We start from the raw sequence: 27,377 nt of genomic DNA, 5'->3' as shown, positions 1-27,377 counted from the left end.
GACTGGAGGTTTTTCACGGTAACTTCATTGCAATGTTAATGTAAGTCTACTTGTGACAATGAAGATTATTATTATTTAAGGGCAAATAGGGATGGACAACAAATGCTGGCCCAGCCACCGCCGACAACCCCTGAATGAGTAACAAAAAATTAAATAACCCATTTGAATTGAACAGAATTTCATTCTGTTATAAAACTACACAATGTAGATTGCTGCATATTCCTGCTTTCTTCAGTGCACACTGTTTTGATCATGTTAACCAGTCCAAAAAGATTCAGTTCAAGTGAAGGAATAACTAGTTCTGTTTCGCCCAGATCCTTATCATTTCCTCATCTTCCAACTCAATGCAACTAATTCACTCAATTGTTGAAAGAGGGGCTTGGTTCCTTCAAATTAATTTTCTTAACACTTAAGTTTTTATAAATTCTCAATATCCCACATTCATTTGTCACAGACAACATTTTCTTTGGGCCACAATTTCCTGAGATCACCCAGTGCACTGTTGCCTGGTTGCAGTTGCCTCATACCAGTTTCCTCGTTGCTGTTGCTTCCGCATACCCATTGAATCTTTGCAGTTTGTATGCAAATGGTCGGCTTTCTAAGGGCAACAGGTTCATACATCAGGCATGATTCGCACAATGATGAGCTATCGTCAAATATTCTCAGCCCAGATTCTATCATTGTATCTCATTTGATTTGGGTCAACCCTCCAGTGTTGTTGTAGTAGAGCTAATTTACACTGAAAAATATTGAGTAGTGCCACTGGGTATTGAAACCGGGAATCGCATAAACCGAGTTTGTTGTAGTGATGATAAGCTGTACGTTTATACTCTCATTAAAATAGAAAATGTTAGAAATGCTGCAGGTCAGCCAGAATCTGGAACGAGAAAAGACAGGGCATTGTTTCATATGTACACTAAAAGATAAGCAAGCATCTTGGTAAGATTGGATAAACAGCAAAATCAGAAAGGGATTTTTGTCTTGCTGCTTCTTGGTTAACTAGCTGATATATATGTCAAATTTAAGGAGAAAATTCACAAGGAAATAGTGATTCGATAAAATTGTTATTTCAAATAGATATTAAAGCTTATTTTGTTCATTGCAGTGTATGGCAAACCAGTAATTCCCGGATCCTCGCAGAACAACATAGGCAGTCAGCATCAAACTGATCAGGAAATTAATAGTATGTATTCAAAAAGCCAAGATAAACCAGACTGTCCTGATTCTGAGACTGATAATGCAGCATCTCCAGCAGACCACTCAGAGACTGAACGCATTCCACGACCACTGAGTCCCACCAAGCTCCTGCCTTTTATGTACAATCCATACCGAAATCAGAGTGACGCTGACTTGGAGGCACTAAGAAAAAAACTGTCCAATGCTCCGAGGCCACTGAAGAAACGTAGCTCTATTACAGAGCCAGAGGGACCAAATGGGCCCAATATTCAGAAGCTGCTATACCAGCGCACAACACTGGCTGCTATGGAGACTGCTAGTCCAATGCCATTTTATCAACCAAAACAACCTACTCTTTTATCTGCGGAAGAGAATGCCATAGATGAAAATGCAGATCTCAGTGTTAAACTGGAGGAAGACACTACAACTCCAACAGATGTCATTCCAGATCAACTGGAGCCAGTTCTGAAGAAAGAAACTGAGGCATCAGGTGCTGAAGAACTTGTTTCATCTTCTCCATGTGATCCTGTTCCTGTTCTGGAAGGACAGACTCCAACTTCTTCTGTTTTACCTTCTGTAGAAGAGCAACAGAATCCGGAAAGCCCACTCTCTCCAGAAGAATTAGCAGAAGAGTATCCCCCTTACCCACCTCCTCCATATCCTGTTATTGGTGAACATGAGAATATAGATGATAGCTTTAATATGCGTCCACCTGAAATTACTGGACATACTATACTACCACCTGTGAGTAATGCATACTGTTAAGAATTTTGTTGGAAACTTGAAATCATTAATTTTGTTTGCACTAATGATTTGTATGGATGTGGAATTTGTGTTTGACAACAACACTTTATTCACATTATTGCCCATATAAATTTCCAACCAAATTGACTAGTCTCTCCCAAATGCAGTCCGATTTCCTGAAAATGTGCTTAACAGTTTGAGATAATCACATTGAATGGCAGAGCAAAGCTTGACTGGCCATATGGTCAATTCTTCCCTTGTGTTCTTAATTAATCAAAATGGGCTTATTCTGGACTTATTTGGACCCTAGTTAAGTCTATTGCTCTACTTTAAAAACATTTGAAGTTTGTATATGATGCATATTTTATATTATATGTGTATATGTTATTACCATTCCAGACCAGACCCCAACAGTGGCTAGGATATTGGACCGAAACCCCAATATTTTAGTTTATTTGTAAGACTGTGCGGAAACAATGATTGGCTCCATGAGTGATTGCATGAAGAAATAGGGCTTGGTTATTTTTAAAACAAAACTTTATTATGAATACAATATTAAACTTTTAGTTCACACCCAAAAAGAACAGCTTTCAATTGCCCCTTTAAACTAGTACTCAATTTCCCATTACACAGCAAGAAAATAAACATACAGCTTTCAATCTATCTTACTGTGGGAGAATTATGGACAGCATCAGGCAGATCAGAAGTCATTTCCTCTTGGGTGGTGCTGTGGTTAGCACTGCTGCCTCAGTGTTGAGGACCTGGATTCTATCCCAGCCACAGGTCACTGTATGTGCGGAGTTTGCACATTCTCCCTGTGTCTGCGTGGGTCTCACCCCCACAAAAGAAAGATGTGTAGGGTAGGTCGATTGGCCACACTAAATTGCTATTTAATTGGGAACAAAAATTGGATATTCTAAATTTATATTTTTAAAAATTCCAATTCCTGTTTTCAAAGGCTTTCTTCACAAAATGTTTCTCCAAAGTTTTAAAAAATGTCTCTCTGCATTCCTTGGCTCCACCCAGCAATGATCTAATCTCTCCAAGTTGAAAAACGAATTATCTCCGCAGCCTGCAAAGTACTTTAATCCCCAGAGACTTTCCAAGTCAAACCACAGTCCATTAGCCCAGACTGAAAAAACGCATTCCTTTGTCAATTTCACCTTCTGGCTGCTAACAGCACCCAGACCCTGCAAAGCTGAATTATTATTATTTTTAAAAACATGACCACTGCAGCCACACACAGTCAAACCCTAGACTTTTAATCCTTAACCGTAGAAACTAATATTCCTAAAGTCTCCCAGTTATCACAATCTATAACAGAGTTAACAGTTTGTACACTTATCAGCTCTTAATCCCCCCCCCCCCCCCCCCCCCCCCGGTGCCAGACAGCTCCCCAGATATCATCATGATTGGCCCCCACCATACCTTGAAGCCCTCTTTTGACCCCCTTAAATCTTTTCCATCTGGAGAAACTCATACAGGTCTCCCAGCCAGGCCGCAAGCCCCTGGTGGCGTATCTTACCTCCGTCGTCGGAATCAGAGAGGCATCGGCCTCCTTCCACTCCGGCACCTCCAAAACTGCAAAGATCGCCACAATGGGGTCCAGCTTCATCTTGGCCCCCACTATCCTCTATAAGGTCCCAAACACTGCCTCTCAGAAGCTCTCCAACTTCTCACAATCCCAAAACATGTGAACATGATTCACCGGCCCCAGCCCAGACATCTCGCATCCATCTGTTACCCCGGGAAGAACCCACTCATCCTAGCCGGAGTCGTGTGATCCTTCAGTAAGTCTTGCGTTACTTTGGCATTCGGGTGTTGGCAGCATTGGCACACTTTGTTTTCCTAATGGTTCATTGTTTTTTTAATTAAGCTTGAGAACCAATGGTCCTGGAATTCATAATATCATAGAATTCCAACAGCACAGACGGAGGCCATTTGACCCATCATGTCCGCACCGACCCTCCGAAAGAGCACCGCACCTAAGGCCCATGCCCTGTCCTATCCTCGTACCTCCACCTAGGTTTTGAACAGTAAGGGCCAATTTAGAATTGCCAATCTACCCGACCTGCACATCTTTAGACTGTGGGAGGAAACATCCAGAGAAAACCCATGCAGACGATGTGCAAACTCCACAGTCTCCCAAGGTCGGAATCAAACCCAGGTCCCTGGTGCCGTGAGGCACCAGTCGAACCACTGTGCTACAATGCCACAACTGTTTCCCTTTGAAAGCAACTTCTATATTAGTCAAAGCTTTAGCACTCTGTAGTAATAGAAAAAAAACCTTTTTGATTTTAACACAACAGAGGGTATATGTGTCATTTTACAAATATTACTGAGTTCAATTGTACTTGTTTGCTCTGGCTGCAATTTAGATCAATATGCCATGCCTTTCTTGTTGACATATCTGAAGTACTAGCTGGAGTAAAACTTATTCATTCCTTCTGTTCTAATCTGATCATTGCAGCACACTAGTATTTTAATAGAGGTGCATTTCAAGATTATTTTAAGTTTGACAGTTTTTCAACCCTTTTTTTGGTACAGAGTTGATATTTAGATAGAGGAATAAATTTCATTCTTTGTTACTTGGCTCACATTTCGTAACATGTTGGAGTTTATTTCATTTTTTAAAATTGTTGCTACTTATCTCTGTACTATCTCCTTCATCCAAAAGAGCTACGGTACAACCAACAGAAGCATTATATAGTGGAATCTCCCTTATCAGCCATAATAAATAGGACATTTGGCAGGGTGATTGGGAATCGAATTAAATAAAGCTAAAAATAAAATTAAATAGTTTAGCATGAATTATTCAATCTAGTAACCATTCCATGTAAACATACAGCATAAAAGTAATATATCTTGGAGAACCGAGTTTCTCAAAACTTTATAAATAGATTTTTTTGTTAATATTTTGTGTTTGGGAAGTTATGTTATAGGACCTGAACATTATTTTTTCTGATTTTTTTTTGACACTAGTACAAAGGATGTTTACTTCCTACCAAAAGAGTGCTGCTGAAAAGTAATGATACAAATTTGAAAATATACATTGTAAATTATTCCTCCCGGTACTATTTTTATTTTGTTAGTTCTTTAATTGGATGTGAGTGGTGATGATTGCCCTTGCGAAGATGGTAGTGAGCTACCTTCCTGAACTACTGCAGTCCATCTGGTGTAGGTACATCCATGGTGCTGTTAGGAAGCAAGTTTCAAGATTTTGATCCAGCGACAGTAAAGGAATGGCAACAGAGTTCGAAGATGGTGTCTGACCTCGGTGGGGTGGATGGGAAAAGGATCTTGCAGGGTGGTAACATTCCCAAGCACCTGTTGCCCTTGTCCTTACAGGATACTAACAAAAAAAGATCATAACTTATCCAAGCACCACTGCTTTTCCACTGGCATTTATCCCTTTTAAGGATTTTGAGAGGTATATCGGTACATTGTTAACTTTGGGTTTTTCTGGTTGCAATCACCACCTCTGCTGAAGACTTTGAATCATTGCTAGGGTATAGTTTCAGGACAGTGACCAATCTCTGCTATATACCATTATTCAGATTGTCTTTGAAGTACCTTTGGATGTTTTACAACATTAAAGGTGTTACATCAATGCAAATTATTGTTGTTGTTAACCAAGGGATAAAGTGACAGCATTATATGGCTATATAATAATGTAAACCCAATCATATGCTCACCAGACATTCCCACACTTGCTTCCACTGATCAGTCACTGAGTAGGTATCACGTGTCAACTCTAGTAGACTCTATAACAGGGGTGGGCAAACTTTTCCGTGCAAGGGCCACATTCAGAAATTCACAATTTTAAAGGGTCGCATAGTATATTAAGTAAAATAATTAATATTTAAAATAGCCAAAATAAAAGGTTTTTAAAGGAAAAAAAAACAATTAAGTTTTATCAATTAATATTTTAAAGTAGAAACTTTACATGAAATACATTTATTTGAAAAACAAAGTAACTCAGTTTAAAGAAAAAAAAGCAATTAATTTTTATTAATTAATATTTTAAAGTAGAAACTTCACATGAAACACATGTTGTGCCGAGCAATGATCACCCTACTCAAGTCAAAGTATCCACCCTATACCAGTAACCCAACAGCCCCCCCCCCCCCATTAACCTTAAAATTTATTTTTTTTAAAATAAATAAAAAAAATTTTTTTTTTTTTAATGACTTGATCTTGGTGGGCCGCATAAAGACCTTTGGCGGGCCGCATGTGGCCCGCGGGCCGTAGTTTGCCCACCCCTGCTCTATAATGACATGTTTGACCTATCTAATATCGCCTAGTATCAAAATTATGTACTGTACCAGCAACATAGTCCATTGCTTAATTTCTGTCTCAATACTTACTTAATTTTTTTTGTTTTAGGGAAAGAGAACAAACCTGAAAAAGCTTGGGTCAGAACGCATAGGTCATGGAATGAGGGTGAAGTTCAATCCTGTAGCACTGTTACTTGATTCTTCTTTGGAAGGTGAATTTGATTTAGTCCAGCGCATAATTTATGAGGTATGTTAGAGTACCTTCAATGTGACTTGATATACAGTAGGTGAATATCTTTGTTTCCTGCTTCAGCGTCTAGTTTTACTGGGGACAGGTTGAAATACAACCAAGAAAATGGGCTGAATTTTATTCTTGAGTTGGGGATCATCGGCTGAAAAGCCAGGGGAGACCCTATCTCTGCCATTTGCAGGATCAGCAGTCGTATTTTATGGGGGTTTGGCAATTTGTTGTCATCAGGGCTTTTGAGTGCTGGTCAGTTGGAGGACCAGCAGCTCGGCTGTCTCAACAGTGCCGCCAGGAGCAGTGGTCACTACTGGGACTGTACCTAGAAGAATGGGATGCGACAGAAGGCTGCTGTCCTTCAGCCTGTTAGGTTTGAGGGGGAGGTGGTGGTTGGTGTGGACAGGCAACATTGTTGCCACTCTGTGGGCCAGGGAGGCTGCCAGAGTTTAGCAGTGGTCAATCATGTGCTGAGGAGAGCTCATGTGCGAATGGTAAAATGCAAGCAGCGGCAGGAAGAGGTCTTCATTTGGCCATTTAAGTGACTCAATTGACCACTATGCAGGAGGGCCATTCTACACTTCCCTGCTGCTGACACAAAGACATGGCATCAAGAGGGCAGTAGGTACTGCACCCCTGCCTTCACTCACAATTTTAAGACCCTCTCAGTTTGTCACCAGAAGGCTGGGAAAAGCCCTCCCCAGAAGCCCTACCCAATGTTTATCTTCTGTGCTTGATGGTTTGCCACCATGTGTTAGCATGAAAATCTACAACACTTGCTTGACAGGCCAAGGAGCATTGTGGGCCATCCAATCTAGAAATAGCTTAAATAATTGCTTTCAAATTTTTGGAGCAAACCTGGACTAAATAGTCGTTTCAGAATTGGTCTAATGTGAGCTGGCTGCTAAATGAATTCAGTCGTATCCTAAAATAAAGAGCTCTGTTGGCAAGTGTATTGACACTACCTAATTATTGAATAGTTTATTGTTTTTACAATTTATTTCAAGAATGCTGTGACAGGAAAAATGCAGATGTGATTGTGGTTGAAATAGTATTCGAAGTTCTAAATGGTGTATTTGTAATATGGTAACACTGGATTTGCGGAGCAGGCTTGAAGGGCCAGATGGCCTACTCCTGCTCCTCATTCTTAAGTCCTAGTTCTTATGTTTATTTTTCAGGAATGTAACTATGCAACATGTCAATTTGCTTTTGTGTTTGGTTTAAAAATCAATTAATGTTTGTTTGTAATTTTCTTTGTATAGGTAGAGGATCCTAGCCAACCAAATGATGAAGGAATTACAGCCCTGCATAATGCTGTCTGTGCAGGTCACACAGAAATTGTGAAGTTCTTGGTACAATTTGGAGTGAATGTTAATGCAGCAGATAGTGATGGATGGTAAGTTGTAAAACAAATGTGCTTGACGCCCGTTAAGTCACCTTGTTACTTAATTCCAAATATGGTACTGTCAACTTTTGTGCCAAAACAGTGTTGTATTGTCTTTCAATGTTGTTAGGAAGCATTTAAAAATAATTCTGTCTTTTTTTTTTTTGCATTGTACTCAAAACATCTAAACATTCTAACATTCTTCCAGTGTTCCAAGAAAATCTAGAGGAATCTATGGTGAAAGAAATATGCACACGGCCAAATGGTTGTTTGAGGCATTGCATTTAAATCTTCTGTTATCCTAACGCACCGTATTAATTTATGGTTACAAGTGATGTCAATTGATAATTATAAACAGATGGTGGTCATATTACACAGATGAGATAGATGGCGAGATTCGCTAAAATAAAACATTGCATTTATTTTTATTGAGTGTTAATAAAGCTCCTTGAGTGTTAAGAATATTATCTCCTGATGGATTTGTGAACATCTGTTCATTGTAAAAACACACATAAAACCATAAGACATTGGAGCAGAATTAGGCCACTTGGCCCATCGAGTCTGCTCCGCCATTCAATCATGTCTGATATTTTTCTCATCTCCATTCTCCTGCCTTCTCCCCATAACCGCTGATCCCCTTATTAAACAAGAACCTATCTATCTCTGCCTTCAAGACACTCAGTGATTTGGCCTCCACAGCCTTCTGCGGCAAAGAGTTCTGGGCAGGATTCTCTGATCCTGAGGCTAAGTGTTGACGCCGTCGTAAACGCCGTCGCATTTCTCGACGGCGTCAACATGCCCTCAGGAGCAGCGATTCTGACCCCTACAGGGGCCAGCACTGCACTGGAGCGACGCACGCTGCTCCAGCTGCCGATTCCCGGTGTCAGATGGGCGCCACGGGTCTGCGCATGCGCAGTGGGACCGGCTGCAATGCACGCATGCGCAGTGGCTCCCTTCTCCGCGCCGGCCCCAACGCAACATGGCGTAAGGCTACAGGGGTCGGCGAAGACAAAAGAGGCCTCCAGCCTGAGAGGCCGGCCTGCCCCGACCGTGGGCCAGGCCACAGCGGAGTTCCCCCCCCTGGGGTCGGACCCCCCCTGCCCCTCCCCCACTAGGCCGCCCCCAGATGGATCCATGCTGAGGTTACGCTGGGTAAGAGTAGGTGTGAATGGCGCCGGCGGGACCCGGCTTTTTTTGCGTGGCCGCTCTGCCCACCCCGGGCGGAGAATCGCTGGGGGGCCGCTCGATTGGCGCCGATTCTCCACTCTCCGAAGAATTGTCGGGGCGGCGTGGTGCGATTCGTGCCAGTCCCGCCGATTCTCCGGCCCGGCATCGGGGTGAGAGAATCCCACCCTCTGTCACTGTCCGTATGGAGTTTGCACATTCTCCCCCTGTTTGCATGGGTTTCACCCCCACAACCCAAAGATGTGCAGGATAGGTGGATTGGCCATGCTAAATTTCCCCTTAGTTGGAAAAAATGAATTGGGTACTCTAAATGTATATTAAAAAAATATAAAATTCAGTTGAGTGGTTTGATGGAGGCCGAAGAACTGATAGTCTTGTTAATTTACTGAGGGATTCAAAACTTGTTCTTGATACCATCATTATTTTTGAATTTTTCCCTCCCTTTTGTAGGACTCCTTTGCATTGTGCGGCCTCCTGTAATAATGTGCAAGTTTGCAAGTTCCTAGTTGAATCTGGGGCAGCAGTATTTGCAACAACCTACAGTGACCTGCAGACTGCTGCTGATAAATGTGAGGAGATGGAGGAGGGCTACATCCAGTGTTCGCAATTTCTGTATGGTACGTGCTATGATGTTTGGTGGAATATTACTTGCGCATAGAACTAAAATTCCTAAAATGTTGTTCTTGTGTTTATATACATAATATTTGATGAGGTGTTTCTAGTATTTTGTTTTCATGCAGACTGAAATGTGAAAACCAGAATGTGCGACAAACTTTGATAGCATTAAAAATATGCCAGTTTATTTTGCTTTCATTGCACAAAATCATTAAAGGTCTATTGTGCTTTATAAAAGTGCATACAATCTCAAAATTACGGTACCTGGTGTTGCACGTTTTGGTATGAGGGCAAAACGCGTTTATTGGGGTGTATTAACTTCCAAGTGCTTAACACCACTAGGCTCTGTTCTATGTATTTATTCAGCTTAGGAGTCGCCAGGTGCCGTATAGACACCGTCACGAGTATTCCAAGGTCAAGTTCAAAGTAATAAAGACGATACACCGATTAGTAAGGTCCAAATGATAATATTTATTATACAGTTATAATAAATACTCATGCGCACACTAAGAGACTAAGCTATGACTAAACTAAAGTAATCAGAATACTTATCTAACAGGAACAGGCAAGGTCAGGGAGCGAGGCCTTCGTCCTGGTCTTGGGCTGCAACCTTCAGCAAGCGTTCTGGTCACTGGGGGTTCTAGCGGGCTTAGTTCGCGTAGCGAGCGTCGTACTGGCACTTACGGTTTGGTGGCTGGTGCTCGACGGCTGGAGTCAGAGTATATCTTCAAGTTCTTGGTCAGGGCCGGAGCACGGAAAACAGACCGGACAACACGAGGTCCCTGTCTTTTATAGGGATCCCATTGTCCTTCCCTCTTCTTGGGCGGGCTTTAACCTTTGGATATCTATTGGGTCAATTCCTCATCGATACTGTTTTAATTCCCCAATGCGAGGGGGTCTCCGTGATGGGGGGGGCGTTTCTTATGCCCTTTTGTTTGGAGGTTTCTGGTGCCTCGATGTCTGGGCCTTGATTCAAATGTGTCCATTCAGAATCAAATGTTTCTATTGTGTGGGTGTTCAGGTCTGATTGCCTCATTAGCATGCAAAGCGTTTTGCCATTTGCACCTAGCTAAGGTCTTCTCACCTGAGCCCAAACTGGTTTCTGCTACTTGCAGAATGCAAAATGCTCTCTTTGCAGACTGCTGGTCTGGCTAAACTGTCTGTTTCCCTGCAGACTTAGCGCTTGGCTTATTTTGTAGCTCAGCGTCCATTTTAGGTGGCTACATTCCCTCCTTGTGATCCTCACAATCCAAATATTGTGAAGGATCACCTATGTACGTCGCCTTGAGTGCATCTGGGTTGCCTTCTTTGTGTCCCCTGACCTCTTGCCAGTTCCTGGGCTACTCTATCTTAAACTATGGGAAGAAAATTTTTACCTTACATTTCTACTTGGCGCTATGTCAAAGGGGACATGCATTACCATAAACTGGGAACCTCTACCTATCACAATTATCCTTAACTTAACTTAAACATTTCCTCACACTCTAAAACCTTAACCATTCACACCACAACATCACATTTCCTAACTCGGCAGTCGAGTATAGGACAATACAATACAGGGTCGAATTTTTATTCATTACACAGTGCTTTATTCATCATGGGGCAAAGGGGATTGATGAAATCGGAAAATTGGAGATCGAACTCCATGGACGGAAGGGCAAGAACGGGAGGCTCTCCTCTTCCACTTCCTCAACCTGAGGGTCTGTACAAGGATAACGAGGATCGCAATCACCAGTAGTGATTCGATTACGTATGACATGGAGTACCATGTCATAAATTTAGTGCACCAGGTCTGAACCTCACTGATCAGAGCTGAGCACTGGGGAGTGGCTGTAAGGGAAACATTTACGGTGGGGGTTGTGGGGGAAACGTGTCTTGCTTCCACACAAACAGATATAACAGTTAACAACAATAGGTGAGCTTCCATCATCTTCAACTTGGTTTTCCTTCTTTCTTCCTCCTGTATGGACAATCCTTGCTTCGATCCCTGTCTCGTCCTTCGAAAGCTATGGGATCAAGCACAGTATCTGTCAATACACAGTTTAAGATCTTTACCTGTTAGTGCATCTGTCTTTTAAATTCCGATTGACCCTTTAAAAATGACTGGCCAAGTCACACCCTGTGACTCCCCTCATTTTTTTTTTTCAAAAGCGAATTTGAAGACCAGAATACACCTAACAATCCTTCTCCTGCGAGCCGTCTCGCAGGCTTTGCTAGTTTACCATCCGAATGTTCCTGGATGTAAATAGCATGTGGGATGGCGGCCTAAGGGCTGCCTAACGAAAAATGAAAACAAAATTGTGAAAGAAACGTCCGAATGAATTGCGTATGGGCCGCTACGGGTACGAGGTGGATGGGATCCCCGGGTAGGGCGTGCTGTGCCATACCCGAGCTTGGCTGACCAAAGTGGGTTCTCAGACAGGGCGGGTCCTCAGTGCCGTTTGTCCACTGCCTGAGTAACCTGGATTAAACGGGTACGAATGTGGTTACCGTGACTTGCAGCCTCTATTCGCCGAATAGAGGGGCACCTAAAAACAAGGGAGCCAAGATGCTCCGTTTGGGAAATGAGCTGGGCTTCAGATATTGTAGCCGATAAGGTGAGCTGCTCACCATAGAAGTTCTCAGAGGTTTCGGCAGAGAAACTAAAGTGCGTGTAAGGGGGTCACAAGCCTTACAACTTTGAAAAGATATCCAATCAAACTGGTTTTTTGGAACCGAAGTTCTCAAAGGTATCGGCGGACAAACTAACGTGTATGTGAGGTGGTCACAATCTTTTCAGCTGAAAAGAAGATGTCCATCCTCCAACTGAACCATTTACAGTACTGAAAGACAAAACAAACATAAAACGAAGACAAACATACGTGCAGGTTCCATCAGAAAGGACATCGTTTCCCTCAAACGATTCCTATTTTACATCATCTGGACACCTCACTTTTCCTCTGTCTCTGTGAACAGGGTCACAAAGGGGTTGCCGTATCGGGATTCAGACACCGTGTCGTCCTGCTCTCCCGGATCCCACACCCTTGTGTGGATCAGGCATGATATTTTCGAATTGTGTGACCGGGGGTCACTTTCATCATTGCGGACAAGTCTGTATGAATTGTCCCTGTGCCATAGCGTTGTGTCAAGTGTGGTGTCGGGGTAGTCGGGGTCGGGTGGTGGTTCTGGGTTTTTAAGGTAAGTGACTTCCATGGGGTCACTGGAGTCGGGGTCGTAGTTGGTGCAGTGTGGGCTGTATGGCTGTGTGCTGTCGCTGTCTTCAGAGTCAGTGTCAGTCCTGCTGTCTCTGCTGTGGCAGCTTGTGGGCGTTTCGGGGCGTGGTCTGTCGTGGTCTGTGGGCGGAGTCGTGGGCGAGTCCGTTGATGAACTGGTCTGTGAGGGGGATGGTGGAAAAGTGTCTCTAGTGGGCGGGGTGAAGTGTTCTGCTGCATCTAGCAGTACATGATGAGCATGGTTAGACTGTGTTCCATATGCCTTTAACTGGTTGATATGGAACCGCGCGGTCTTCCCATTAGGATATTTTACCCTGTAAACTGAGGGGCTAATTTTATCCGAAATTGAGTAAGGGCCGGAATATTTTGGAGCCAAAAAACTGCTGGGGTTGTAAACAGATAACATTACCTGTTGCCCAACCTGGAATTCTGTGGGGTGTACGGTCTTATTAAAACAAGCTGTGCGTTGTTGACGGCGTTTGCCTAGCTGAACTGCGGCTGCAATCTGTGCAGACCTCACAGTCTCAACCAAGTCTTTAACCGTCTTTTCGTGTGTGAGGGCCGTCACCTCGGGGCTGGTCATGTCCAGTCCTAAAAGGAATTCTGTCCCTTTCATAGGGCGTCCGGTCATGAGTGTGTGTGGTGTGTAGCCTGTGGAAGTGGAAACAGTGTTCCTTATGAACATGAGTGCAAATGGGAGCACTGAATCCCATGTGGAGTTATTCTCTTGAACCATTTTTCTAAGGGTAGTTTTTAGAGTCCGATTCATGCGCTCCACAATCCCGCTGGACTGTGGATGATACGCAATATGAAAATTTTGTTTTATTCCAAATATTGTCAGGACGTTCCTCATGACCCGTCCTGTAAAGTGAGATCCCTGGTCCGAATCGATACTTCGGGGTAAACCCCATCTCGTGAAGATGTGGTGGGTCAGGATCTTTGCAGCTGTCTTAGCTGTATTTGTTCTAGAGGGGAATGCCTCTACCCATTTGGTAAAGGTGTTGATGACCACCAGAACGTATTTATAGCCATTCCTGCAAGGGGGCAATGGTCCTATAAAATCGATCTGGAGGTTTGTCCAGGGGCCGTTAACTGGGCGAGTATGCCGAAGTTGTGCCTTCTTAGAATACCTCTCCGGGTTATTCTGAGCACAAATAAGGCAATTCTCAATATAATGCGTTACATCAGTCCTGAGATTAGGCCACCAACAGAGTTGCCTGAGGTGCCTCGTTGTTGCATCAATTCCCTGATGCCCTTGGTTATCATGGAATAAAGCAATCATTGCATTCCTGTCCTGCTGCGGGACCACATAAAGTTGTTCCTTTATGATCACACCCTCATGTGTGGTCAGTGCGTGTTTAAATCTCTCGTACTCTGGCACAAAGTTGCCTTTAAAAACCTCCCTGAGGTCCTTATCCTGCTTCTGTGCTGCTACAAGATCTTTAATATCTGTCTGTGAGATGTGGACTGCACTCACAGGGGCGCTAGCTGGTGCGCTAGCTGGGGGAGTCCATAAGTGTCCTCGCCTGGAACCTGCCTTAGCCAGTGCGTCGGCCTTTACATTCCCAGGGGGGGATGACCTATGGTGGCTTCGTACTTTTATTATGCCGAAGGTCCTGTCCTTCGCTTTTTCTAAAATATGCTGGAGTAGAGGGGCTGATGGAAGGGGTTTCCCGTCTGCGGAGACAAAACCTCGTGTCCTCCACAGGGGCAGAAAATCGGTCAAACTGTTACAGACATATAAGCTGTCTGAATATATGTCTGCTGGGCTGGGGAAAGAAGCGGGGTGGTCCACTATATACGCTATGGCCGCGAGCTCTGCTGCCTGCGCGCCTAAGTGACCTGGTAGTTTTAGAGCGATTTCTTCGAGAGCGCGCCCCTGCGCGTCCTCGACATAGATGCCGCATCCTGTGATACGCTCACCATTTAAAACTGTGGATGAACCGTCTACGTAAATCCTCAGTGGTCCACACGTGTCTGTGGGCTGGGGGCTTTGTTTGTGGTTCCCTATCTTCCTGGGGGGTGTTTTTGCGATAAAGGGTCCTGTGTTATGCAGGGGAGCTACAATTTCACAGTCATGGGGCTGTCCTGGGTATTGGAGGTTGTCTGCTAAATATGTGTGTGTGCGGGTCCGTTTTACTGTAATGTCCCGTCCTTGTAAGAGTAGTGTCCATCTAGCTGCCCTAATCTGGCTAACTGAACCGTCCTTCAGTCGACCGTCTAGGAGTAACTGTGTGGGTGTGTGTTCGGTCAGAATAGTAATGGGGTTGAGTCCGGTAATGTATGAGAAGTATTGTACTGCCCAGAAGACAGCAAGGAGGTGCCTCTCACAGGCAGAGAATCCTTGTTCTACCGGGTCTAACAGTCGGGAGGCATAAGCCACTGGTCTTAGCTGCTCGTGCCGTTCCTGAAGCAACACGGCCGAGAGGGTCAGATCGGTGCTCGCTACCTCTATTGCATAGGGGGAAAGTTGGTCTGGGACTAGCAGCGCGGGTGCTGCGCTAAGGGCTCGTTTTAACTCCTCCACAGCCTCTGTATGCTGCGGAAGCCATTCCCAGGGGGCTCCTTTCTTAAGGAGGTCTGAGAGTGGGGCGGCTTTTGTCGCGAATCCGTCGATGTGGTTCCGACAATAGCCAACCAGTCCTAAAAACGACCGGAGGGCTGATACATTTTGGGGAAGGGGCAATTTGACAATCGAATCAATTCTTTTGAATTCGATCTCGCGTTTGCCGTGTGTGATGATTGTTCCCAAATACATCACTTTAGTTTCCAAAATCTGGGCCTTTCTTGGGTTAACTTTACATCCAATTGAAGTCAACAGTTCCAGGAGTTCGGCCAGAAGCGTAATGTGCTCTGCCTTTGTGTCTGTCTGCAGTAGTAGGTCGTCTACATACTGTACCAGACATTCGGGGCGGGAGAATTTCTCTAAACCACTTGCCAACTGTCGGTGGAAAATGGAGGGGGAATTGTGGAATCCTTGTGGAAGGCATGTCCATGTATACTGCTGTGATTTGAAAGTGAAGGCAAATTTGTACTGGCACGCTTTTGCCAATGGTATTGACCAGAATCCGTTACTGATGTCCAATACCGTGAAGTATTTGGAGTTGAGTCCCTTCTTGAGCATGGTCTCGGGACTAGTAGCTACCATTGGGGCTACTGCGGGGGTGACTTTGTTGAGTTCCCGATAATCGATGGTCAGACGCCATGATCCATCGGGCTTCCTCACTGGCCAAATAGGGGCATTATTGGTCGAGGCTACCGTTCTGAGCACACCTTGCTCCAATAAGCTTCCTATCACCTTTTCTATTTCCACCTCTGCTTCCAGGGGAAATCTATACTGTTTCTGTGGTCGGGGGTCCTGTCCGGTAACGTGAACTGGTCCAGTCATTCTGCCACAGTCATGACGGTGACTTGCAAATGCTGTCCTGTGTTTGTTCAGTAGGGCTTTTATTTGTCTGTCAGAGTGGAGTGTAGTCAGGTCGAATGAGTACTCTCCCACTGCGCTAATCCGATTAGCGTAGTCTCCTACTGTGAGGGTGGCTGGTGCTCTGTCTGATCTAGCCATGCGCCAGACACACTGGTTCACTGGGTCGAACGAAAAGCTATGAGCGTTCATAAAATCTATCCCCAGGATGTGTTCTGCTGTCCGGGGAAGATTTACTAAAACAACGGGGTGTTTGGTTGAGATGTTCCCTAGCTGGATCGCTACGGGTGCTGTAATGTGTCCCTGCTGCGAGTGTCCGGTGAACCCGCTAAGTGTAATGGTGGATGTGGTCGGCCACGTGTCTGCGTGTGCCGTGGTCGTAGAGTTAATGGTGGTGCGGGAGCCTCCTGTGTCCCAGAGTAACTCTATGGGCTTCCCTTTTACTCTCGCTGTGACTACGGGTCTCCCTGAGGAATCCCATAGTGTGTCACAGACCCAAGTGGGGGAGCCCGAACACCGTCAGTTCGTCTCGTCCACATTGGTGGGTCCTGACTGTACTGCTACATTGTGGATGGGTTTTGCCTTACTGCGGTTCAGAGTGCCTGTCTGCTGGCCTCTCTGAGATCGCTGGGGTGCATTGCATTCCTTTGCCCAATGCCCTAACTGTCCACAGTTATAGCATTCCTGGCCTTTCTGTTGTGGGCTGCTCTTCCCTTCATTTACCCATGCGGGTTTCTGGTGCTCTCTCACTGCCTGAATATCTGCGGCAGCCTGAGCCTCTTCTGGGGATTGAACCTTACTCTTTCCCTGAATTGATTGCTCCCAAGCGCGGGACAACCTTTTCAGGACCCATTTCTCATTATGTGCCTCTTCTGAGGGGTCATAACTGTTGCAAGCGCTCTGTCCTGCCTCTGTCGCGTGTGAGATAATGGTGCGCGTCCATTTGACCATATTTTCCTGGTTCAAATGCGCTCTATTTAACTCGCCGAAAACTGCGTTGAAATGAATCCACAGCCTTCCTGCGAATGCTGTGGGGTGTTCGGATCTTTTCTGCCGGCACTTATTAAGTCCTTCTACGGGGTCACCTCGATTATACCCTATGGCATCTAAAATGGAGGTGTGCATCTCTTCTAGGGTGCCTCCGGCAACGTTCTGTGGGTCGGGGAGGGCTGCTACTACTGACTGGTCTAAGCTCAGAACTGTGAGCTTAACCTGCTCTCTCTCATCCAGGCCGTACATGGTAGCCTGCTGTTTCACCAGCGAAAAACTGGTGGGGGTCTGCGGTGGGGAGGAACGGAGTGATCTTCTCACATGCGTCCCTGAGCTGGGTTACAGTTAAGGGGGTGGTGTAGGTTATATCTGGTGCGCCTTCTGCTATAGCTTTTCTCTGCGTGGTTACTGGGTTCATGGGTGCGGTTATGATCTGATCTGTGGGGGGTGGGGGTGCCTGCCTTTTCTGTTGCGCTGCTGGCGCACATGTTCCCTGAACATATCGCTGCGCTGTTTCACTTAATTCTTGCCAATCTGGGGCATTTTCTCCATCTAACTGGGTTCCAAAGGTGCTTTGGAACCCATTTTGCACCGAAAGCAGCGATTGCAGCTCTGCAATCTGTTTCCTGCATTTCGCGTGATCCACAGTACTTTGCCTTTGCTCTGTGGTTGCAGCATGGAGTGCTCTCAAAGCTGCTTTGAGATCAGAGCATTGCCTCTGCAACGCCTTCACCTGCTTGTCTGATTCCTCTCTTATCAGAACGGCACGTTGCACGTCCTGATAAGCCTTTTCGTACTGGGTCTGGGAACTGCTGAGATGGGCTAGACAAGACTGATGTGCCCTCTTGGCATCATCCACCTCTCTACCTTTCTCTATCAACTTCCCTCTTAGATCCAGATTTTCCTTCTCAATGTCCCTGACATCGACCTTACTCATTCGGTTCCTTTCTTCTAATTCTGCCCGGAGCGTCCTGACGACCTCCTCTGTGCCTCGCAATTGTGCCAAACAGGACACAATCGCCATCGGCTTACGTGCTTTACTGAGGTTCTTTTTGTGAATTTTAGAGAGGTTCTCCCACCAAGTATGTCCTATACTTCCGGGACCTGTCTCCTCATTCAAACAAAACTCTTTCCAAAGGGGCCATCCCTTTCCCTGCAGATATTTGCGGAGTTCCAGCTCCCACGTGGGACACTGACCTACCCTGCTACTGCTGCTGGTCGCTGCGACCACAAACTTTTCTGGATCCATCAGACGTTCCATTGCCTGCATGGCCATTTCCTCTGACTCTCTTTTAGTTAATTTGGAACAGGGGGTTGCTGGGGTTGTGTTTCAAGAAACGGGTACGGCTTACGCTATGTTCCGTTCAAAAACTGCCGAAAGTTTGTCGCAACAAAAATGCTTTCAGTTTTACCTTACAGCCCTGTTAGTACGCATGCACTAAACACACTTCCGAATTACGCTTATTAGTTTGAACACCTTGAATACTCGTGATTTTCTTTACTTTCTTACTTTCTCTGTAATTTGGAGTTCTAATTCAAATTTCAGGGTCCTGGACGGTGTGGGGTTTCCACTTACAACCGTGTCCCGTCAGGATGTCGCCACTAAATGTTGCACGTTTTGGTATGAGGGCAAAACGCGTTTATTGGGGTGTATTAACTTCCAAGTGCTTAACACCACTAGGCTCTGTTCTATGTATTTATTCAGCTTAGGAGTCGCCAGGTGCCGTATAGACACCGTCACGAGTATTCCAAGGTCAAGTTCAAAGTAATAAAGACGATACACCGATTAGTAAGGTCCAAACGATAATATTTATTATACAGTTATAATAAATACTCATGCGCACACTAAGAGACTAAGCTATGACTAAACTAAAGTAATCAGAATACTTATCTAACAGGAACAGGCAAGGTCAGGGAGCGAGGCCTTCGTCCTGGTCTTGGGCTGCAACCTTCAGCAAGCGTTCTGGTCACTGGGGGTTCTAGCGGGCTTAGTTCGCGTAGCGAGCGTCGTACTGGCACTTACGGTTCGGCGGCTGGTGCTCGACGGCTGGAGTCAGAGTATATCTTCAAGTTCTTGGTCAGGGCCGGAGCACGGAAAACAGACCGGACAACACGAGGTCCCTGTCTTTTATAGGGATCCCATTGTCCTTCCCTCTTCTTGGGCGGGCTTTAACCTTTGGATATCTATTGGGTCAATTCCTCATCGATACTGTTTTAATTCCCCAATGCGAGGGGGTCTCCGTGATGGGGGGGCGTTTCTTATGCCCTTTTGTTTGGAGGTTTCTGGTGCCTCGATGTCTGGGCCTTGATTCAAATGTGTCCATTCAGAATCAAATGTTTCTATTGTGTGGGTGTTCAGGTCTGATTGCCTCATTAGCATGCAAAGCGTTTTGCCATTTGCACCTAGCTAAGGTCTTCTCACCTGAGCCCAAACTGGTTTCTGCTACTTGCAGAATGCAAAATGCTCTCTTTGCAGACTGCTGGTCTGGCTAAACTGTCTGTTTCCCTGCAGACTTAGCGCTTGGCTTATTTTGTAGCTCAGCGTCCATTTTAGGTGGCTACACTGGGCAAGCGGGCAGGAGATATAAAAGTCTGCGTACACGCACTAACAGATTCAAAACAGTTTCTTCCCCGCTGTTACCAGACTCCTGAATTGACCCTCTTATGGACTGAACTGATCTCTCCACACTGATCTTCTCTACGGAGTAGTACTACATTCCATATGCTTCACCTGACGTCTATGTATTTACATTGTGTATCTATCGTATGTCTTTCAATTTTGCATGTATGGAATGATATAGAACGATACAGCGCAGTACAGGCCCTTCGGCCCTCGATGTTGCACCGACATGAAAAAAAAAACTAAAGGCCATCTAACCTACACTATGCCCTTATCATCCATATGCTTATCCAATAAATTTTTAAATGCCCTCAATGTTGGCGAGTTCACTACTGTTGCAGGAAGGGCATTCCACGGCCTCACCACTCTTTGCGTAAAAAACCCACCTCTGACCTCTGTCCTATATCTATTACCCCTCAATTTAAGGCTATGTCCCCTCGTGCTAGCCACCTCCATCCGCGGGAGAAGGCTCTCGCTGTCCACCCTATCTAACCCTCTGATCATTTTGTATGCCTCTATTAAGTCACCTCTTAACCTTCTTCTCTCTAACGAAAACAACCTCAAGTCCATCAGCCTTTCCTCATAAGATTTTCCCTCCATACCAGGCAACATCCTGGTAAATCTCCTCTGCACCCGTTCCAAAGCTTCCACGTCCTTCCTATAATGAGGCGACCAGAACTGTACGCAATACTCCAAATGCGGCCGTACCAGAGTTTGGTACAGCTGCATCATGACCTCATGGCTCCGGAACTCAATCCCTCTACCAATAAAGGCCAACACACCATAGGCCTTCTTCACAACCCTATCAACCTGGGTGGCAACTTTCAGGGATCTATGTACATGGACACCGAGATCCCTCTGCTCATCCACACTACCAAGAATTTTACCATTAGCCAAATATTCCGCATTCCTGTTATTATTTCCAAAGTGAATCACCTCACACTTCTCCACATTAAACTCCATTTGCCACCTCTCAGCCCAGCTCTGCAGCTTATCTATGTCCCTCTGTAACCTGCAACATCCTTCTGCACTGTCTACAACTCCACCGACTTTAGTGTCGTCTGCAAATTTACTCACCCATCCTTCTGCGCCCTCCTCTAGGTCATTTATAAAAATGACAAACAGCAACGGCCCCAGAACAGATCCTTGTGGTACGCCACTCGTAACTGAACTCCATTCTGAACATTTCCCATCAACTACCACTCTCTGTCTTCTTTCAACTAGCCAATTTCTGATCCACATCTCTAAATCACCCTCAATCCCCAGCCTCCGTATTTTCTGCAATAGCCGACCGTGGGGAACCTTATCAAACGCTTTACTGAAATCCATATACACCACATCAACTGCTCTACCCTCGTCTACCTGTTCAGTCACCTTCTCAAAGAACTCGATAAGGTTGTGAGGCATGACCTACCCTTCACAAAACCATGCTGACTATCCCTAATCATATTATTCCTATCTAGATGATTATAAATCGTATCTTTTATAATCCTCTCCAAGACTTTACCCACCACAGACGTTAGGCTCACCGGCCTATAGTTACCGGGGTTATCTCTACTCCCCTTCTTGAACAAAGGGACCACATTTGCTATCCTCCAGTCCTCTGGCACTATTCCTGTAGCCAATGATGACCTAAAAATCAAAGCCAAAGGCTCAGCAATCTCTTCCCTGGCTTCCCAGAGAATCCTAGGATAAATCCCATCCGGCCCCGGGGACTTATCTATTTTCACCTTGTCCAGAATTGCCAACACTTCTTCCCTACGCACCTCAATGCCATCTATTCTAATAGCCTGGGTCTCAGCATTCTCCTCCACAATATTATCTTTTTCTTGAGTGAATACTGACGAAAAGTATTCATTTAGTATCTCGCTTATCTCCTCAGCCTCCACACACAACTTCCCACCACTGTCCTTGACTGGCCCTACTCTTACCCTAGTCATTCTTTTATTCCTGACATACCTATAGAAAGCTTTTGGGTTTTCCTTGATCCTACCTGCCAAAGACTTCTCATGTCCCCTCCTTGCTCGTCTCAGCTCTCTCTTTAGATCCTTCCTCGCTTCCTTGTAATTGCTTGATATGTCGGGACTATACGCAGAACAATACTTTTTACTGTACCTGTGACAAACCCAAATGCAATCCAATTTCCAATATCTCTAGTAAACACTCCACTCAGTTAGTATTAGTGTAAGGCTGAACCAGATGGTTTGTGACCACATTGGTGGCTTTCTCTATTCAGTCTATGTCTTATCCATCACTAAGATTGCTTATTTATACCTCTAATATTGTCTGCCTTTGCCCTTATTTCACGCTTGATTCGCCTTTAGAATGACCTCACATTTTCACAAGCTCCATTCTTCACAATCTGCAATTCCTTTCAAATATTTGATGTAAACTTTCGATCCCAAAGTATTGAATACAGAATCCTTATCTTGTTGACAAATATCACTGTCTTCATATATCTGTATCTCCCACAGCCATCTATCCCAACCTTTGATTTTCTGTACATCTTCTTTTGCCCCTGGAACGAGTACCCAAACTGTCAGGTGTGGAGTTGGCAGACCAAAAGGCTGTTGTTTTGCCCGGGCACTTTGTGGTTATTTTAAAATTGAATAAAGCAACCCTCACCTTCTCCCCTGCCCCCCCCCTTCCCCATGTCCCATCAATGGCAACCAATGCAACTGTATGCTTGCTCTCCACCCACCCCACATGGCTTCTCACTACCCTTTGTTCCTCACTCATCCCTATGGCCTTTTATAGATCTTCTGCCAATTTAGTGCCAACTCGTATCAACCCACGTTTCCCAACGCAGCATCTTTTACCCTTACCCCTCCATGCCAATTCGCCCATGGTCAAACCTCAGGAACCAAAATGATATAAATCATTGATAGTTGAAGGTATCATTCATTCCTTCAACTAATATCTAATGAATACAAATATTTCTGTTGTATAATTACTTGGAGCTATCGCCTTTCCAGGCACCCATTATGATAATGTAAGTTGTAAAATCAGTCATGCAGGACAGATGCTATAGTGATAGCCCTTAGGCTAATGTCAGCAGAGTGAAATAGCAAGCACTGATTTTTTTTTAAAATTCCATATTCTTTTAAATATAAATTCCAGCAAAGTTAAATACCCTGACAGCTATGGCAGTTCCAGCAAGTTTATGCACTTTCTGTGCACAATCACAAAGTGGTACCTTACTTCTCCCAGAGTGCAGTACATCTCCCAAAGGGCATGTGACCCTTCCCAAGGTGTCCCGGAATTAGATTCCAAACGGTAACTTACCTCTCCAAAAAGGTAAATTGGCGATACATTCAAATTCATGAAGTTCTGACCTGCACCTTACCAGGGTTGATCTGCAGCTTCAGGTTTCAGACTTCACCAAAATCTCACATGGTTGGAGGCTGCTAGTGAGTTCTGTGGACAGCTGCCTTTGTGAACCACAGATTGGGAGGGGGGGGGGGGGGGGCTGCACAGAGTGCCACATCAGTTAGGGGCCCTAGCATCTTCTCCTGTTCTGGTTGTCTCCCTCTCTTCCCCCAGGTCCTAACTGAAGCGTCTTGCTGCCAGTGATGCAGAAATTGGAATTATCATCAGAAAGTTGCCTGGCAACAGCGAGCAGGGCTTGCAGCTCACCAGTCTCCTGTAATTCCCCGTGTCTGCGTGGGTTTCCTCCGGCTGTTCCGGTTTCCTCCCACAAGTCCCGAAAGACGTGCTGTTAGGTGAATTGGGCATTCTGAATTCTCCCTTAACCCAAACAGGTGCCAGAATGTGGCGACTCCGGGATTTTCACAGTAACTTATAATAATAATAATCTTTATTATTGTCACAAGTAGGCTTACATTAATACTGCAATGAAGTTACTGTGAAAATCCCCTGTCGCTGTTAATGTAAGCCTACTTGTGACAATAATAAAGATTATTATTATTGTTTCCTAATATCTCAGGACTGTCTATTCCGACACAATCATTTTCCCTGGCCGGTTTTGTCAGTAACCCCTCTTCATTTCTTGTCCTATCCCATAAAACTTGAAGCAGATACACTGTGTTCTGATATTGTCTGACAGCAATATGTGGCTGTCTGCATTTTGGAAGCCTCGTATTCAATTCCAATAATCCAGCAAAGTGTTTGACTCTGGATTGTAATTCGTTCTCCCTAAGGTTGTGATCCACACACCATAACCTATGGAGTGTTTCTGGTCAAATGAATCCCGCCAAGACTGCTTGGAGTAATTTCTAGTAGTGAAGGAAAATGACTGATGTGGATGTTTGCTTCCTCTTTCAGGTGTGCAAGAGAAAATGGGTATAATGAACAGAGGAGTAGTATATGCCCTATGGGATTATGAATCTCAAACCTGAAGATGAGATATCTGTTAAGGAAGGTGATTGTATGTCAATCATCCAGCCGAGAAGATGAGGCTGAGATTGAGTGGTGGTGGGCACGTCTAACGATGGGGAAGGTTATGTGCCACGTAACTTACTGGGGTAAGTTTTTTGCAAGAATAATGCCTCTTGTATTTTGTGGTATTGTTACATTTAGTTACAGTAATGAGAACTGAAAAAGGCAACTGGGGACTATTTTTTGAAAAAATCGGTCTTTACGGGATGGTGAGCGTCACTGGTTAGGGCCAGCTTTTTTCTGCCCATACCTAGTTGCCCTTCCGAATGTGGGGGTGGTGGAGTTTGCCTTCTTGAAACTGTCTGCAGTTCTTCAGGTGTACTGTACACCCCCGTGCTGTTTAGGGAGGGAGTTTCCAGGATTTTTGTTCCAGCGACAGTGAAGGAACTGGCCATGTATTTCCAAGTCCGGGTGGGTGAGTGGACTTAGAGGGGAACCTCCAGGTATGGGGGTTCCCAGAGTATCCTGCTGCTCGTTGTCCTTATAGATGGGTGAGTGGTTGTTGGGTTTGGAAAGGATGCTGTCTAAGCAACTTGGTGAGTTTCTGCAGGGCATCTTGTAGATGTACACACGGCTGCCACTATTCATCAATGATGCGAGGGTTGAATGTCTGTGGAAGGAGGAGCAATCAAGCGGGCTGCTTTGTCCTGGATGATGATGAGCATTTGAGTGTTGTTGGTCCAAGCAAGTGGAGAGTATTCCATTACACTCCTGACTTGTGCCTTGTAGATGGTTGACAGGCTTTGGGGAGTCGAGAGGTGAGTTGTTCGCTATAGGATTCCTAGCCTTGACCTGCCCTGGTAGCAGGTGGTTTTCTATTTACAAGAACATGCAATTGCTCCCTACCTTTTGTTATCCTGAGAAAATGAGTTCTCCCCAATGCATTTAGGCACTAATTAGTTGTGGATGACCTACTGGAAGACTGTACCAAGCATACCTTCTTTGCATGTGAAGTTCTTCATTTAGTTTTCTTCTGCGTCCTTGAAAGCCAACAGCACTTGCCGAGTATTGTTCCATGAACTTCCAAAGTTGACCCAAGGATATGGGCCAACAATGGTGCTTTCAATGCTGTTCTGGAATTGAAACTAGTTTATATGGCTCAGTACTGCATTAGGAAGTATACAATTAGGATAACTCTCAGAAAATAGATCTTTAAATTATCATAGCCGTGTGCAATCCTCAAATTTAAATTTGCTCTCTTTTACAGCTCTATCCAAGGATTAAACCAAGACAGCGAAGTCTGGCATAGAGTGCTTATGTGAAAAACTACAGAAAAAGACTTTAAACCTTTATTCATTTTTAAAGGTAGCTGTACCAATTCAAATCCAACAGAATTTTGCAATAAAATAGTGGTCTCCAAACTTAAATGAAGGAAAATTCAATGGACACAATTAATGCTTCTGTAATGAAGTGAGCGATTTTTGTTGTTCAGTGTTAATGATCACCTAATATAAATGGTGAACTGAAGGTTTTTTTTGACAGTGGACTTATTGATGTAGATTTAAGATATTTTAAGGGCCTTAACGTAGTTAAAAGCACAGATGATTTGGGAAAAGAAATCAGCTGACTTATTTTGTTTTTCCTCCACTACTATTTTTGTTTAAGCACAGTATTATATTGCCTTGGTTATCTTTGGAAAGGTGCAAAACTAAACCCAGGAACTATTAAGCCATTTGATGGTATGAATAATGAAACCAACTCAGTTTATGATGAATCTTTTGAAGAGACTGAAATTTGATGTTCAGTCAGCAAGAATTGGACTCTTGCTTCAATAGTTCCATATAGGACGACAGAAAGTTGAAGCATTAATTGCCCTTGGCTTAGTTTGTAACCGTTTCTAGTAACCAACAACAATGAATATTCATCTGGGCATCTTTCTCTTGAGCATAATGTAACATTCCAAAACATGGATCCAAAGGTTTGAAAGAAGTGTAGTTTAACTATGTCAATGCTTATTTTTTTAATACTTTCATTAACTTAATCTGACACAGGCTAAACATAGCAGTATTTTTGAGGATGACACTATCAATTTCTTTTTAAAAACTGTTTGTGCACAGACTCTATTAAACATGAATCCTTTAATGAAGAATTCATTTTAATTTGATTTCTACATATTCATTTGTATTTAACTATAATGAGCACAGCTAGTAGTATTTTCAACTTTTAAGGAAACCCAGTAAGTTGTTCGAAGGGTTAAAATGAAATGTTTTTTGAAATATGCTTTGTAATTGCAGTCTAAAATATTTATGTTGTAATCAATCATATAGTTTTCCATCCATTTTAATTCAGTTTTCCTTTTTGTCACAAAGATATTTAGCTGCCTGCTTAGCACAGTGTAAAACTAAAGCATTTTATGTATTGATACATTTAAGAATGATTCCTTTTAAGAATTAAGAAGCATTTCACAGTTTTCATTTTGATATTGGGTGTTTAATTTCTCCCATAGCCTATGAAAAGTTTGTGAAGAAAATCTTCATGTCATTGTGGTTTCAGTGTTTTTGTTTCCCCATTTTCAGAGTTCTGGGTTGTTAGCTGTTTAACTCTGTTTCTGGTAAGACTTATTAAACATTGTATGCACAAAATGTGTTTGTTATTTGAGTTGGCAATTGCCCCAGACTTCTGTGTTTGCTGTAGACCCCTCACTCGTCGATTAATTTCTCACTTCCCATCTTGCCTAATGATAAGTGAAATAATTCGGGTAAAAACCTCCAGTTTTAAACCATGTTGGTTGTTATGTCAACTTGGAGGTTGAATGTTGTCAGCTGTGGATGAATAAACCTATCAGATTTTGCTTGCACCATTTAAAATAAATGAAATTTTGACATTTCCATTTAGAAATTCAAAGGTGAAGTACTGTCTTGTAAAGGAAAGATTATGTGAGAAAAGCAGAAAATAGCATTTATTTACAGTAATTCTACTGCCAGGTATAATATGTGGAAAATGAATGGTAGAAAATTATCATAAAAATACCTCAATTATTTAAATCTTTATGTAATTTACATAAGAACAGGAGTATGCTTTCAGCTCCCTATTGTGTGTATATATATATATATATATACAAGCCTGTCATTCAGTTAGTCCGTGGTTGATTTGGGTCTCAACTCCATTTAC

The 27,377-nt window shown here is 44.0% G+C and overlaps 1 pseudogene; it reads left to right on the top strand.

The window, feature by feature from the left end:
- The window catches only part of LOC119964759, a 107,776-nt pseudogene extending 81,772 nt beyond the window's left edge, over positions 1-26,004 (top strand).
- Positions 26,005-27,377: the final 1,373 nt, after the last annotated feature.

Source organism: Scyliorhinus canicula, chromosome 1, assembly GCF_902713615.1.
Source record: "Scyliorhinus canicula chromosome 1, sScyCan1.1, whole genome shotgun sequence".
Classification (NCBI taxonomy): domain Eukaryota; kingdom Metazoa; phylum Chordata; class Chondrichthyes; order Carcharhiniformes; family Scyliorhinidae; genus Scyliorhinus; species Scyliorhinus canicula.
This window is presented reverse-complemented; position numbering and strand designations above follow the sequence as displayed.